A 6,974-nucleotide genomic window follows, 5' to 3' on the forward strand; every position below is an offset into this window, starting at 1 on the left:
GAGGGGTTCCTTTGTGGGTCTGTTCTGCATTATGTCCTTGGCGGAGCCACTCGCTGCCTTCTCCCCGTGTGCGCAGCCCCGGCGGCGGAGTTTCTGCAGCGGAAGGGAACAAACGACGGACCGACCTCCGATCGGTCCCTGTCTGTGTGGGCTGGGGCTTCTTGGTGAGGCTCCCTTTTGAGGCTCCCACATGCGGCTCCGGAGCCGCGGGTTGCCGACCCCTGGGCTAGCAAGAAGAGCACCTCACCTTCTGCAGGACTCCTTGCCGAAGAGGCCGCTCACTCCCGCGCCGACCAAAAAACTCCCGGGCGCCGCCAGCAAGAGGAGCGAGAGCGAGACAAACAGCCGCGGTGGTGGCTGTTGAGAGCTGCGCTCGCCCCGCCCCCGTCGTGACCCGGCCGGCTTCCTTTCCGGCGGGTCAGCGCCCCTAATGGTGGCCGCCAGTCACGTGACAGGGCAGCAAATCACCCTTCTCGTTGCCAGCGTCTCCCGGCACACCAACCAGCGTCCCGCGGCACAGTACTGTGCCGCGGAACAGCGGTTGAGAAACGCTGCCTTAAGATACATATTGAGTTTATTTCTCTCCCAGCCCCTAAACAGTGGGTGGGAGAGAAAAACAACAAATCAAATTACATCTCAGTCCTACTGCTACCATCCCTCAATTGACCCCAGCTGTTGAGGAAGGGGATTCAAATATTGGTGGGGGAGGAAAAGGAAGGAATACCTGAAGGAGCATCTCCACCCCCACTGTTCTGCCCGGACACTGAGGTCCAGCGCCGAGGGCCTTCTGGCGGTTCCCTCACTGCGAGAAGCAAAGCTACAGGGAACCAGGCAGGGGGACTTCTCGGTAGTGGCACCCGCCCTGTGGAACACCCTCCCATCAGATGTCAAAGAGATAAACAACTCCCTGACATTTAGAAAATACCTAAAGGCAGCCCTGTTTAGGGAAGTTTTTAATGTGTGACATTTTAATGTACTTTAATCATAGTCGGAAGCTGCCCAGAGTGGCTGGGGAAACACAGCCGGATGGGTGGGGTACAAATAAATTATTATTATTATTATTATTATTATTATTATTATTATTATTATTATTATTTTATTACCTTCCCTGTGCCAAAGAGTGCTTCTGTACTGTTGCTATTTTGAGGTGGAATTCAATCACATACTGGCAAATTTAGGCAGCACAATTAAAGTTGGTTTGTTTCTCCTGTGCAACAAACCCACTCCTACCCACCCGGAAATGCAGACTTGACAGGAAAATGCACTAGAAAGTAGCAGCTAACAATTGCTTGACCCAGCACTGGCCCCATCTGCACTGTGCATTTAAAGCAATATCAAATCACTTGAAAGAGCTATGGCTTCCTCCAATGAATCCTGGGAACCGTAGTTTGTTAAGGGTGCAGAGACTTGGTAGGAAAATCCTATTTTCCTCAGGGAGCTACAATTCGCAGAGTTTCCTGGGAAGAGTGACTCTAGAATTGTAGCTCTGTGAGGAGAATGGGGTCTCCTAACAACTCTCAGCACCCTTAACAAACTACAGTTCCCAGGATTCTTTGGGGGAACCCATGGCTCTTTCAAGTGGTATGATATTGCTTTAAATGTACAGGTGGGGCCTGTCATCTAAGCTCCCTACCAACAAATCAGAACAGGTATTTGATAAACAGGTTACCTGGAAGTGGCCACCTATTTGGTGCTTGTATTCCATGCAGTGTGCCCTTTATGTGATAACTGCATTTGCACAAAATATCAGCGAGTCAGTTTCTCTCAGTTTTTCCTTCCAGTCTTAAGTTTAGTTCTCTACATTTCCAAATCCCTTTGTGATTTTTTTTAAATAAAAAAAAGCCTTCTTGAGAATTCACCAGCATTTTAGTGCAAAATTTCTCCTAAGAGGACCCACTTTTGCATGCATTTTTGTCCCAGTACACAGATCTTTGGCAAAGCAATTTCCCCAAACCTAATACATTTTTGTATGTTAGTTTCATTTTAGCTGGAGAACTGCATTGCAAAAGGTGGAGAAAGGCAGATTTTGAAGGATGGATGTTTCTCAGTTTGTTTATTGTTTTGGAAGGTATAGATTAAGAAAGTTCGCCTTAACATGTGAACCGAATCCAAATTCTTCCCTATCCCTAAAATGAGCTTAGTTTGGCCCCCTGGGGATCTGTGCCATTTATTAGACCGTGTTCCATGTTGCTGGAACTGTTGAAAGCTGCTCTGTGATGGGTGACTCACCACTTCTGTCTTCTGTGAATTTGCTGCTCGCTCGTTTGACATTTTCTTGCACTTGGCTTCCTTCCTGCTGGAAAGTGCTTGTCAGGGGATCTTCCCGCAGGGACCAACCACCTTTAAGAGTTGAGCTCAGAAGCCAAGATGATGAGCTGTTGATGGCCACAGAGAGACAATCAAATGGCCCCAAGCTGCCAAAGTATCCAACTAAAATCAAATAAGAACCATGCACTTACTTTATTCAGTACAGTATATTCCAAACAGTGAACGAATGAAGGTAGACCTGTTAAGATAAATATAGGATAAATTACGTTAGTCTGTGGGAACATCCAACCAAGTGTGGAATTTATACTTACAACAAGCATGTACTGTAAGTTCAAATAATGCATACTCAATTTATATTTTCATCTATGCCTAATTGCGCCTTAAAGCAAGTTTGGGCATTTTAAGATAAACCAGAGCCATAGCTACAGTGGGGTTGGCCAGGTTTTTTTGCCCCAGGTTAAGCCCCAGGTTATTCTGCTCTGGTGAGACCTCACCTGGAGTACTGTGTCCAGTTCTGGGCACCACAGTTCAAGAAGGATACTGACAAGCTGGAACGTGTCCAGAAGAGGGCAACCGAAATGGTCAAAGGCCTGGAAACGATGCCTTATGAGGAACGGCTTAGGGAGCTGGGTATGTTTAGCCTGGAGAAGAGAAGGTTAAGGGGTGATATGATAGCCATGTTCAAATATATAAAAGGATGTCATATAGAGGAGGGAGAAAAATTGTTTTCTGCTGCTCCAGAGAAGCAGACACGGAGCAATGGATTCAAGCTACAAGAAAGAAGATTCCACCTAAACATTAGGAAGAACTTCCAGACAGTAAGAGCTGTTCGGCAGTGGAATTTGCTACCAAGGAGTGTGGTGGAGTCTCCTTCTTTGGAGGTCTTTAAGCAGAGGCTTGACAGGCATATGTCAGGAATGCCTTGATGGTGTTTTCTGCTTGGCAGGGGGTTGGACTGGATGGCCCTTGTGGTCTCTTCCAACTCTACGATTCTAAGCCTCCAGAGGGGTGCCATTGAGGCTCCTAGTTTCTCTCTGTGTGTACACAGATGTGCATGGTGTGTGTGTGTGTGTGCGCGCACACACACACACACACGCCAAATTGGGTCTTTGACCAGGGAAAAGAAGCCTACTTTCGCCCCTGGATAAATAAAAGATACTAGGGGCACCCTCCTCACTCCACTCACTACCCCCCCCTGCCATGTTCCTCTCCTTGATCCTTTAGAACTTCCCCTTCTCACTCCAGGCAACTACTGTACTAGTCTCACTTTTTCACCTCCCAAACAGATGTGGAATTTATGCTTGCTTTAATGCAGCTACTGAGAATTCTAGACACTCATGGGGGGGATTGGGAGGAAGAACACACCAGTTTATTTCTTTTTTCTCTATATACCAGTACATCATAACATCATATTATGGAAAATCAATCCCTCAGCACCCCCCCCCATCTGTGAAGGGAATCTCTCACTCACTCACTCACTCACTCTCTCTCACACACACATGTTATCTAGGGCAGTGTTTCCCAACCTTGTGCCTCCAGATGTTTTGGGACTACAACTCCCATCATCCCTAGCTAGCAAGACCAGTGGTCAGGAATGATGGGAATTGTAGTCCGAAAACAGCTGGAGGCACAAGGTTGGGAAACACTGATCTAGGGTACAAAGCATCTGAATTCAGCTGAAAAGGTGGAGAACATGGTGTTGCTGGACTACAACTCCCATAATCCTGGATGATAGGAGTTAGAGTTCAACAGCATTTGGAGAGCCACAGATTCTCCACCCTTGACTTACAGTGCAAACCAAACACATCCGCTAAGAATTAAGCCCTTTTGAGTTCAATGGGACTTATTCGCTGGCAAGTAGAGGAAACACCAGGCCCAAGGGTTGGCATCTCTCTGTCTGGCCTTTGAGAGTCTCCCCAGGCACTGGCGGAGGAAGAGGAGTCTGGGGGGAGCACACAGCCTCCGGCACCGTGATCCCAGTGGGGTGCCATTGTGGCTGCCCCCCTGCCTGTACTGGGTGCCATGCCCCTATTGGCGGTGCACCACCCCCAGGGCGCGCACCAGCCCAACCCCCGCCCGCTCTCCACCCCTCAGTGCCAGAGCATGAAGCTCTGCCACTGTCCCCAGGCCCCACTTCTCACTGACCCCCTTTCATGCCGCAAGTGCTTTTGCCAGGTTGGGATGGGTCCTTGAACTCTAATTATGCCTCTTGCTTGCCTAGATGGAGAATAGGGAGTGGTGTGTGTAGAAATCAGCCTGGTACATCAAGGTAAAAATTAGCATCCATTACTCCACTCACTTTTGCCTCTGGCTCCTCCCACCACTGGAATATGGCCCTCAGATGGTTGCCTAGATGAGAATGTGGCCCTTGGGGGTAAATTTCCCTACTGTTGACATATAGGCTTGCATTGTTGGTTATACTTGACTCTTTATACAGGACTTTAAGCATTTGCATAGAGCTCCCTTCAACATTTTAAGCTGTTGGGAATTTTTGCTTTATTATCTTCATTATTATCTAGGCGTGTTTCTCAGGCTTAAAAGCAATGCAGTCTTCTTTCTAGAGGTGTGTTATGATGCCTCTCATCTTGTTCCCATTGCCTGTCTCCCACAGCTCTGTGAGCTGCACAGATTACATCTGAGAAGGAGCACTTCAGTGGGTGGGTGGTAATGAGTAACTCGCTATAAAGGATAAGCATAAACATGTTTCGCCAAACCAGCAGCAGCAGTAATAGTAGTAGTAGTAGTAGTAGTAGTAGTAGTAGTAGTAGTAGTTGATGGATTATGGCAACAATGTTATTGCAGTGTGAAACTGTAATGTAAGATAAAGGAAGCTGAAGCAATATGAAGGGCAGATATAATAGTCAATAGAAATACAGTCACAGGTGGGGACCTGCAGCAAAATGCCCTTGTTCAACATACTCCATTCATTGTTCTTGCCTTTTGATTTTGTGTGCTCCGCATGCTGGTAATGGCTGGTCAGCATTCTGTGGCCACTGAGAAAGGCCCAACTTCACTGAGCTGGAGTCTTTTTTTTGGGGGGGAGCAGTCTATTCTTAGAGTCCCCCCTTTTTTGTACTACAACCCTTAGGATTCCCCCACAGTAGCTGTACTGTAATGTCCCTCTTGTGCATGGGTGTTGCTGTTTCGGCTGCACACATTGGAACTAACGGGAGCAATAATGTCACAGAACTGGAAAACGAGGGGGAAGTTGAGAGCTGGACTGCAAGTCTGGAAAGCAGATCTGGACTCTGTTCCTTGTTTTGAGGATTGTCCACCCATCTGGAATGTAACTTGTTCAGCAGTAAAAGGATATGAACTTGTTTCTGGTCTATGCAGAAGACCCAAATGGAGTAAAGGAGGAATCTCTCCACTGTTTTGACTGGCGATGGGAAAGGCTCCAAATGCATGTACACTTACTTGGGTAGAAGCCTCACTCACTGAACTCTGGGATTCACTTCTAAGCAAGGATGGGTGGATCTGCCAAACTTCAGTTTCTCATTCTTGCAGTCTTAAGTTCAGTTCTCTGCATCTTCACATCAGTTTGTGACTTTTTAAAAAGAAGTCCTCATAATTCAGCATTTTTGTGTAAATTTATCCTAGTGTAAATATGTGAGCATGCTATTTTGCCTGATTTTCCTATATACTTAAAAATGTAAGTCTGTTGTCATGCTGCAGTTAACCTGGCCACCAGTAGGTGGTCATGCCAACTTCAGTATGATGGCACAACAACAGGCAGGCAGGTGAGCGAGTGAGCGAGCAGTATGGGAGGCAGGTGGCCAAGGTAAGTTGTTTAACAGAGTTCAGGAGGGGGGAGGCAAGTCAGAGAGGGGTTTGGCAACTAGCTTTCTAACGTGCCTCTCACTGCCTTTAAAAGAGAGTGACAGTTTGGGTGAACTGTAAGGGGATAGGTGAGATGTCAACAGAGAAGGTGTTGGTCAGGTGTGGAGGAAGAGGGGTTGTCAAAGGGGTTGTCAAGTGGAATGAGCAGGGCATTAACTGCTAGCGTACACCTTTTTTCAAAGTGGCATTCCCCCACATGATGCATGTTTTACTTTTTTTTTTTACTTCTGCATTCATTTTATGTACACTTTGCCATAGTATATGCATTTTTGTGTGCACATTGGCCAGAGATGACTTGGCACTACAAGATTTGGAAAAGATGAGTTTCAAAGGATGGCTGTGTTTCAGTTTGTGAATCGTTGTGTATTTGCATTTTGCCTTTAAATGCAAACAAAGTGAATTTCTTCTCCATTCCTACTTCTGAGTAAACATGCATAAGATTGCACTGCACATAACAATTATGGGATTTTGGGTGTGGGCTGGGCTGCAATATTTATATATTTCTCATGTGTAAATGTATACAGATTAAACCAAATCATCTAAAATTCACTCAATTTTTTGCACAAAAATTCTAAGTTTGGATGCAGCAATGCATTGAAAACCAGTTGCTGGAAACCACAGGAGTGGGGTGAGGAAGCGCTCTTGTGCTCGGGGTCGTGCAGGCATCCCCAAACTTCGGCCCTCTAGATGTTTTAGCCTACAACTCCCATGATCCCTAGCTAAGAGGACCAGTGTTCAGGGATGATGGGAACTGTAGTCCAAAACATCTGGAGGGCCGAAGTTTGGGGATGCCTGGACTAGACGGCGATGTGACCTTAAGCTGCGCGCTTCTCGTCCTGACCACTAGATGCCGCCACAACGCAACA

This window comes from Zootoca vivipara, chromosome Z2, assembly GCF_965207765.1.
Source record: "Zootoca vivipara chromosome Z2, rZooViv2.hap1.1, whole genome shotgun sequence".
In the NCBI taxonomy this organism is placed as follows: domain Eukaryota; kingdom Metazoa; phylum Chordata; class Lepidosauria; order Squamata; family Lacertidae; genus Zootoca; species Zootoca vivipara.